The sequence below is a fragment of the Odocoileus virginianus genome, chromosome 9, assembly GCF_023699985.2.
Source record: "Odocoileus virginianus isolate 20LAN1187 ecotype Illinois chromosome 9, Ovbor_1.2, whole genome shotgun sequence".
Lineage (NCBI taxonomy): Eukaryota > Metazoa > Chordata > Mammalia > Artiodactyla > Cervidae > Odocoileus > Odocoileus virginianus.
In genome coordinates, this window is record NC_069682.1 from 15,933,722 (window position 1) to 15,943,862 (window position 10,141).

Here is a 10,141-nt window from a genome sequence, read left to right on the forward strand (position 1 = left end):
GGCAAGAAAACTGGAGTGGGGTGCCATTTCCTTCTCCAGGGGATCTAAAACCACTAGTGGAAACAAATGTCCATCACTTACTCACACACCACATACAGGTTCCCAAGTCCCAAGCAGGACTTGTTTACTTCTGCCTGTTGCATTACTGGGTTCCTGAACTGCCATTTTTCCACAGACTAGGCACAGTTTTAAAATACAAAGCTGCTGAAAAGGACATCTGTCAGTTGTGTTTCTAGGACAGAGACTGTTGTGTTTTTTTTTTTTTGGTCACGCCACACAACATGTGAGCTCTTAGTTCCTCACATGACCGCCAGGGAAATCCCTAGGACAGAGATTCTTAACCATTCTGAACTAGAGAGGACCTGCACTGGAATCTCCCTAAAGCTTTTTCAAACTGTCCCCACGGCACTTACAATTCCACCATCCAAATCTTATCACTATCTTCTGTCCTGGAAGGGAGGTGTATTTTTGGAGTTGAAGACCATCACAAAGACAGCTGCTGCTGTGAGGGTGTGTTATGCTGTGAGCTAGCAGATGAAAGCTAAAGAGAAAAAAAAAAGAGTTGACAACCACCGTTGCCTAGGGCAACCAATCACATTAGCCGGATGTGGGTTTACGGTATCCTGCTCTACGTTTTACTTCCACTCTTTTTTCAGTCCCTGTTACTTTTAAGAAGAATCCAAAAAGATAAGGGTGAGGATGGGAGGGTGGACAGAGGGGAAGATAAAGAATAAAAAGTAAACAATGGCAATTTGTTGTTGTTTTTGTTGCTTAGAGGGCTAATAAAGCATTTTGGGTGTAGGCTGAGCTATGCATTAAAATCTGGTTCCAAGGACACACCCCACAGTAATAGAAAACGCTTTTTGTTTCTTTTTCCCCTTGGTTTTCTTCATAAGGCATCTAGTATCCTCCATACAGCTGAACAGTCAACACTTAGAGTACAGTATTTGTGCAATTACCTAAGCTGCACCGGCCAGTTCAGTAGCCACTAGCCACAGGTGGCCATGGAGCACTTGAACTGTTGCTCGTCCAAACTGAAATGTGCTATAAGTGTAAGACGTGCTGGATTTGGAAGATTTAGTATGAAAAAAGAAAAAGAATTCATCCACAATTTCAATACGACTTACATTTACCGTAATTTAGTATAATTAACTCATTAAATGGTCATTTTGGATATACATGTACTAAATAAAATAGATTACTAAATTAACATCCCGTGTTTCTCTTTGACTGTTTCTAGTGTGGCTTCTTGAAAATGTGAAGTGATTTATGTGGGGACTTTCCCAGCAGTCCAATGGTTAGGATGCTGTACTTTCATTGCAGGGGCATGGGTTTGATCCCTGGTCACGGAACTAAGATCCTTCATGCCGCATGGTATGGCAAAATAAATAAATAAATAAAAATAATCTATGTTGCTTGCATTATTATACTTGTGTTGGACAGGGCTCCAGAGAACCAGAGTTTTCTGTTTTTTCAAGTGCTAAGCATTTTGACTCCAAGGTGGTAGACCATGGGGACTGTACCACATAAACGTAATCTGAGTATTATACACTAAGGGTTAAACCGAAATCTCCCCATTTCCTTTCCCACCACCCTGTATGCTCCAGCTCTGCCAGACAATTTCATGCATGTAGTGCTTGAGGTAGCTTTTTTCCACTGGGCCTCCCGGAAATATCTTTATCCTTCAAAATGCCTTTGGTTCCCCCACTACTATGTCTTCCCTACAATCACTCCCATCACCGTCTTATGCTCCTCACAAACTGTTATGTGTTTATTTGCAGGCCTGGGTCTCCCACTAGACCAGAAGCTTCTGGAGGTTCGGTGCCATATCTTATTTTGTTTCACACCTTCTACTCTGGCACATGGTCAGCCCTCGACAGATATGTGATAAGACTGGAGAAAAAGTTCCAGTGTCAGCATCTTCAGCGGAATGTCATTCAACTTGAGTGTCCATGTAAGCACAGAAGTTCTTTCTGTGAATCTCGAATAAGCGGCGCTTTTCTGCTCTGATGGTCTGGGCAGTAAGCTCCCTGGAAGTTTCAGCTTTTCTCTTCTACGGCAATCTTGGGCGCATTTGCTCACAGCATCACACTGCACTTACCCACGTCCCGGGCCCAAGCCACTTCATTTCTGTTTGCCACATATAATGGCGGAAATTTAAGCACCACGTCAGTCAACTAATAGTCTTGATTTGCTAAGAAACAGTCTTGACTTGCTACGCCATATCATTTAGGAATTTAACTAGAAGAGAGTCATTCCCCTTAAAAAATAATAAAATAAATGATTTTTTAATGCTACATCCCAAACCTCATCAGTTCACTGACCCATCAACTATGAATTTTATGTTATCAGCAGAGATGAAAGAGTTCGTTAATACCATAGTCAGTCACTGAATTGAGATCATTCTGTAAATTGCCTGAAAAAGATTCTGTGGTATTTTTTTCTGCCACATAACTGATTTGTTTATTCTTTTCTTTTTGAGACAAAATTCTAATAATGCACTTAACTGAAAAACAAACTTTCGCCTGTGGGCGAAAAAACAGTCTACAACATGAACTATGATGCAGACAATGAAGTAAGCCGAATTCTATTCTACTAAGTGCTACTCTCTTATAATTACACTGCCCTGACACCTACTGTAGCCAAAACAAATGAAATGTCAGCTATCTTGATCTCAGCATTTACTTCCCAGAAGCCACTTCCAGCTTTCCAAATGTCACAGCCGTGTTACCTACCATTCTTCAACAGCTGCGAGTGAACTCTTAGTCCTGCTCTAACTCATGCATCCATTTAAAATCCATCTGGTCTTAGATTTTGAAAATATAAGTATCTTAACCTCAGGGCACAAAAACCTCCTTTGTGGAAAAGGCCGTTGTCTTCCTTTTCTCAGAATCCTAATGTTAAACTCATAATCTTAGAGGGGACTTCCCTGATGGTACAGTGGTTTAAAATCCACCTTTCAGAGCAGGAAACATGGGTTCAATCCCTGGTCTGAAAACTAAGATCCCACATGGCACAGGGCGACTAAGCCCACAGGCCACAATTAGAGAGAAGCCCGTGTGCCCCAGTGAAGATCCAACGTGCTGCGACTAAGACCCAACACAGCCAAACAAATAAATAAATTCCCCAAACCCTCACAGAAACCTTTTATAAGGCCCATGTCACTGGTTGTGAATTCATGTACAAATATGGGGCTTTTCAATATTCATTTCTCGCTCTCTCATTTATTAAAAAGAACTCTCACTGTCTTGAGTTTCAAGCATGAAATATTACTGATTAGCTGACTATATTCTTATTTCATTTATATAATAAAGATTGTTGGTCAATTCTTTCAGCAAGTTTCAAAAGAAGAGTTTAAAGCACTAGGATCCTAAAGAGCTAGTTTTACTTCCCAGTTCTTAAACTGTAATCTTGGGTAAAATTCTTAAAACTCTCTAAACTGTCATTTCTAATCTGTACAATGAGAATTAATGACAGTACCTTCCCCAAAAGTTACTTAGGCTGAATGACTTTAGCCATTTATGTAATAAGCACATAGTTATTACCAGTTGACATTTCATATCCATGTCCAAAACTTATTTTTTTTTCAGATTTCTCTTTCAATTTATTTTTAATTGGAGTATAAGTCCTTTACAATGCTGCAGTTTCTGCTGTACCACAACATGAATCAACTATATGCATACGTATGCCCCCTCCCTCCCCAAAACTCAACTTCGCACAGCTTCCCCTCTAAACTGCCCACGTGGTTGATGCCAGTTCCATCCTTCCCATTGTTTGGGTCAAGAACTTTCAAGTCATCTTTAGTTCCTCTTTCTCTTAAATCCCACATCCACTTTGTCAGGAAATCCTGTTGGCTCTACCATTATAAATATATGCCGATTCCCAAAGCTTCCTAATAGATTTCTGACTTTATCCAGCTTTTTCTCAAGCAATCACAGTGAGCCTTTGACATGTAATCAGATCACATTACTCCTTTTCTCAGAATCCTGTAATGGCCCCTCAATTTAACTCAGTGTAAAAGTCAATGTTTTCATGATGGGTTACAAGACCCTCTGTGATCTGTCATCTCTTCATCCTCCTCTCACATCTCCAACCACACCTCCTATTACTCTCACCCTCCAGGCCACACAGGTGCCTTTTTCCTCGAACGCACCAGGCTTACTTGTGCCTTTTGGCCTCAGCACTAGCTATTCCCTCTGTTCAGAACACTGTTCCCTCAGACAGTCAACTCCTTCAAACCCGGGCTCAGGTCTTACCTTCCCAAGGAGGCCAGGCCTGACCATCTTATTTAACACTGCAATTTTACTTCGCTCAACTTTACCTTTTCAAATGGGACTTTTTACTCACCTATATTATTTACTTATTTATGATGCTTACTGATGATTGTCTGTGTCTCCTCATTGGAATATAGCTCCCCAAATGCAGAGATCTCCATCTCTTCCATTCACCTGTTATAGTGCTTGGCAAATGTTTTTTGGAATGACTGAATTCTATTTAAAGTAGAAATTGAAGTAATATGGAAATTAGCAGTTCCTAACTTATGTATGCTTTACCACACTTAAAAGTTACAGTTATCCCATGATGAATCTTGGTTACTTCATTAATGACTAAGATTCTACTACTTTTCCATGGTACTTCCTCTTAACCATTGGTAATCCACTTTGTTTTCATGCTATTTAAATTAAAATAAATTGTCTTTACTTTATAGGACACTATTTATGACCATGCTTTGAGTCAGTGAAGATGCTAATTTCAGCTTCCCAAGGGACTTCCCTGGTGGTCCAGTGGCTAAGAGCAGGGAGCTTAAGTTACATCCTGGGTCAGGGAAGTAGATCTGGATGCTGCAACTAAGACTCAGTGCAGCCAAATAAATAAACTAATAATAAATAAATATTTAAAAAATAATTTCAGTTTCCCAAGTGCCAATATACTCTAATTCCCAGTTTGACATCTTTGTAAACGCATGTACCTGCTTTCTAAATCCTTTTCAAAAAAATCAGCACATTCAGAATAATGATGACCTCTATAAAGAAAAACTGAAGTGAAGTTGCTCAGTCATGTCTGACTCTTTGTGACCCCATGGACTGTAGCCTACCAGGCTCCTCCGTCCATGAGATTTCCCAGGCCAAAATACTGGAGTGGGTTGCCATTTCCTTCTCCAGGAGATCTTTCCCACCCAGGGGTTGAATGCAGGTCTCCCACATTGTAGGCAGACGCTTTACCATCTGACCCACCATCATGAAAAAAGGGTAATGCTATTGAGAGGAAGTCAGAAGTACTGGAATTATTTTCCTTCTTAAGCTAGGTGATATGTATCTTGACAGAGGATGAGATGGCTGGATGGCATCACCGACTCGATGGGCATGAGTTTGAGTGAACTCCGGGAATTTGTGATGGACAGGGAGGCCTGGCGTGCTGCGATTCATGGGGTCGCAAAGAGTCGGACACGACTGAGCAACTGAACTGAACTGAACTGATGTATCTTGATGTTGGCTTTTATTATTATTTGCTATAATTTATGGGCTTGCCTTGTGGCTCAGCTGGTGAAAAATCCACCTGCTATGCAGAAGACCTGGGTTCGATCCCTGGGTTGGGAAGATCCCCTGGAGAAAGGGAAGGCTACCCACTCCAGTATTCTGGTCTGCAGAATTCCATGGACTGTATTAGCGCATGGGGTCGCAAAGAGTTAGACACAACTAAGGCACTTTCACACACTCACATATATATCTTACACCATCTGCTGTATGTATGAAATATTTCATAGTGAAAAAGGGAAAATAAGTCTAGTGTTTGCTTGTTCTACTATCACTCTGTATTTTCCCTCCAGTTTGATATGATATAAATCTATGGACATAAATCTTCCGGCCAGTTTGTGGAAACAACTATTGTGTGATTTAGCATTTATCCCCGCTCCCAGCCTACAGCCATTTCACTGATGAGTCTGTGATATGAGATCAAATCAGAAGGATCCCCAGCAGAAATAGGAAAAAAAAAAAAAAGCTACTCACTGTTCACTGATTTAATTAACACAGTCCATTATCAAGAGGATTGGAAATATAATAAAGCTAAAAATGAAATCACATGGGGACTTCCCTGGAAGTCTAGTGGTTAAGACTCCGCGGTTCCAATGCAGAGGGTGTGGGTTCGATCCCTGGTCAGGGAACTAAGACCTCACATACTGTGCAACACAGCCAAGAATTAAATCACATGGTTGCTGCTAAAGAAGATTATTTTTTCAAAAGACACGTTTTCCCACTCTAAAAAGGCATGTTCTTTGCTGGCCTACCTTCACTTCAGCCTCCCTGACCCCCATGTGGTATAGGAATCTGATGGGTGCTCCCACAGCACAGGGCCTCGGTCATGTGTGGGGCTGTAACTGCCCATTTATGTCTCCCCTATTAAACTCGAACTTCACCGAGGAAAGGCCTCCTGTTCTTTTTCACCATTTAAACCCTTGCCCTTGGTATAGCACCTCGAGTGCTGGTGTCATACTGACTCAGTTCAAAGGTCAGCTAAGCTTCTCACTCCCTGGGTAAGCTTCTTAACCTCTCTGCCCTTTCATTTCCTCAACGATAAAACGGGTTAATAGAAGTATAAGCCCAGGTGTGTGTGTGCATGTATGCTAAGTTGCTTCAGTCATGTCCAACTCTTTGCAACCCTAAGGATCGTAGCCCGCCAGGCTCCTCTGTCCATGTGATTCTCCAGGCAAGAACACTGGAGTGGGTTGCCATGCCCTCCTCCAGGAGATCTTCCTGACCCAAGATAGAACCCAAGCCTCATTATATTTCTTGCACTGGCAGGTGGGTTTTTACCACCAGCACCACCAGGGAAGCCCCATAAACCCAGGATGAATGAAACAACACATCCAAGTTAGTTAACACAGGGTCTGTACAAAATAAGCTAAATAAATATAATAACTAAAAAAATAAATATAATAACTGTTTACGATGACCATTTGGTGATAAAGAGGAAACTGAGTTGACAGAGAAGAAAGACTAGCTCTTATAATATGATTCTTAGTGATTCAAATGCATAGATGATGTTCAGAAAATATTTGGAAATGGAGTCAGGAATTCAAGCTTTAGAACAGGAGCTGAGAAGGTGTAATGCTTCTAATGCTATAGCTGGGGCAATGCTATAGCTCTGCCTGCTCAAGTGTCAGGGTTGGTAGGGGGCCAACTGGGTCTCAGGGCTTAGACAGATGGAGGGTACCATCCAGAAGTGGAACTAATATTGCTGGACATTTAGTAAATGTTATTTGAGTCCCAACTATGGTGCAAGGAATTTGGCTAGGTGATGGGGAAGCAGTGCAATTGTAAATGCTTTGGTGTGACAGACTACGACACACAAACAATTTATTACAAGCTTCAGCACTTACTAAAAGGTATTGAGTATAAAAATAATTAACATTGAAGAGGATTAGAAGTAAATGAAAATCACGTTTGTGAAAGTGGGATGGTTTAAAGAAATTGAAAGTGGTATAACAAATATAGGCATTTACGGCGATGCATTTTTTAAAGGCTTTTGATGTGAACCATTTTTAAAGTATTGAATTTGTTACAATACTGCTTCTGTTTTATGTTTTGGTTTTTTGGCTGCAAGGCATGTGGGATCTTAGCTACCTGACCAGGAATGGAACCTGTACGCCCTGCACTGGAAAGGAAAGTCTTAATCACTGGACCACCAGGGAAGTCCCGGCAATGCATTTTATGAGCAGTTCATACTAATAGTAATATGAAGATATCTAGAACTTTTAATTTGTTATTTTAAAAAGTCAAAAAATAGTGGGTGATTGGTATATGTTCTCAGGATGTTAAGTTGCTCGATCATGTCCGACTCTTTGCAACCCCACTGACTGTAGCCTGCCAGGCTCCTCTGGCAGTGAAATTTTCCAGGCAAGAATACTGGAGTGGGTTGCCATTCCCTTCACCAGAGGATCTTCCCAACACAGGGATTGAACCTGGGCCTCCTGCATTGCAGGCAGATTCTTTACCATCTGAGCCACCAAGGAACAAAACCTAGTAAGCAGCACTTAAGATTTAAAGAAACTGAGTCATAAAGTAATCCATATTACAAAGTTATATTTCCTGGGGACTAACACTTGAAAAAATTTGAAATTTTTTTGAATTTTATTGAATTTTATTGAAGTTTTTCAATAGAATGTGAATGCACCTTATTACATGTAGACCAGAAATTCACTGTTTCTTGAGAAACTTCTCAGAAACAAAAGACTTCAAAAGATTGGACTCTAACAACATCTGTTATCATTTTCTCCATTCTTTTTTGTTAGTGATCAGCCATTCTTTGTCAGCATTCAAGACAGGACAGATTCAAAGAATTCTGGAAACTCCTCAATTGCTATTTTAATGATAGATATCAGGTAGGCCAATAATCTTTACTGATAAGGTTAGAGAGATCGAAGCAACTTAATTAACATCATTTTTTTTCTAGTTAAAGGCAGGTCTAGAAAAGAACCCAAGTCTCCCAAGTATCCGGGAAAGATATAAATATCAGTAATAATGTGAAAATGACTAAGAATTGGAAAGAAAGTGAAGTTGCTCAGTCATGTCCGACTCTTTGCAACCCCGTGGATTGTAGCCTGCCAGGCTCCTCTGTCCATGGGATTCTCCAGGCAAGAATACTGGAGTGGGTTGCCTTTTTCTTTTCCAGGGGATCTTCCCAACCCAGGGAAGGAACCTGGGTCTCCCGCCTTGCATGCAGACTCTTTACTGCCTGATTCCCTGGTGGCTCAGAATCTGAAGATGACATTAAATTTCTTAGACCTTTCACAACACGTTGAGCAGACAGGAAATACCACCCAGAAGACATTACAGAAATTTCCTCATAGATTCTCTGTTAATTTTGCTAGCCAGCGTTACTCTAAGGCTGCCCACGGGCTGTCCCAGTATTTCAGTATTCAGGCCAGAGAGAAAATTGACCCTGAGGTTTACTCAAAGAGACAAAGGCCCGGAAACCTCCATTCAGAGGCCTAGACTTGAAAATCACTAGTAGCGAGTACTCTTGGCTTGGTTTAAACCACATTACACCTCAGCATTAATAAACCCCTGACCTTTTTCCCTATGGTACTTCTGCTGATACTCCATTTCTTTCTATAACGATCGCATTTAAAGTTATCTGTGAACCACTCTGCAGTGAGTGGCACCAGGAACAAACATGTTGAGCATTCCACAACGGTCCGAACGATAAGAAACACCTTCCCAGAAGGAAGATAAGGGGTGCACTGGAAGAGGTGTTCTGCGGGACCCCTGACCCGAGATCCTCCTGGATACAACGACATCCTGGTTAATTTGCTTCATGCTTCTAAAAGGCCGCTCTGGATACTCATTCCAAGCCAAATCACACCTGTGCCGGGTGTCCAGCTCGTTCCTCTCTGCTATTTTAAAGCGAAAAGGACAATCATTCGGAGGCAAAGTTATTTTTAAAAAGAAGAAACAGCCGTCTGAAAGTTTTCAAGGAAAGAAACACTAAGACGCGACACACTTGTGACCGTCACTCTCAAATTCTCACACGACACGCACTCAATGCATGGCGCCAGGAAATGGAAATGCCCCCCTTCAGCGCGGGTCAGGCCGGGGCTCCCGGACCCGCTGGACAGGAGAGGGTGCACCGGCTCCCCGTCTGACCTTGGAGCAGTTTTCTGGGCAGGAAATCAGTCAAATCTGACGAAACCCAACTCGGGGAAGGCGAGCCTCAGCCCCAAACCCCGCGGAGCTGGGTCAAGGGCAGGGGTCGGCGGAGGGGACCGCCCTCCAGGGCCCAGCGGAGCCGCGCGTTCACCGGCCCGGCCTCGGGTACGACTCCGGGTCGGGAGACATCCCGGGGCGGGGAGTCGGGGGCCGGAGGCGGCCCGGGTGCCGCTGCCAGGGCCCCCGGGGCAGGCGGGCCGGCGCCACTTACCTCGACGGCTGCTCCGGGCGCGCGGACACTCGGCGGAGACTCGTGCGCGGGGCAGCTTCGGGGCGGCGGCCGGGAGGCTTCAGGGAGCGCGGGCTGCGCCCCGGCTCGGCTCGGCGGCTCGGGAGGAAGTGGTGTCAGCCCGGCCCGGCCCTCGCGGCGCGCAGACGTGGGGCGCTCGGCGCGCGGCTCCGCATGGAGGTGCGAGGAGGGCGCCTGGTGGGAG

The 10,141-nt window shown here is 43.2% G+C and overlaps 1 protein-coding gene across 1 annotated transcript in view; it reads right to left on the minus strand.

Moving 5' to 3' along the window:
• APBB1IP (amyloid beta precursor protein binding family B member 1 interacting protein) overlaps positions 1-10,002 on the minus strand; it is a 71,446-nt gene extending 61,444 nt beyond the window's left edge. Inside the window, exon 1 of the mRNA XM_070472002.1 lies at positions 9,919-10,002. The gene's annotated coding sequence lies outside the window, so the exon portion shown is untranslated. The remainder of the gene's footprint in view (positions 1-9,918) is intronic.
• Between the last annotated feature and the right edge of the window lie 139 nt (positions 10,003-10,141).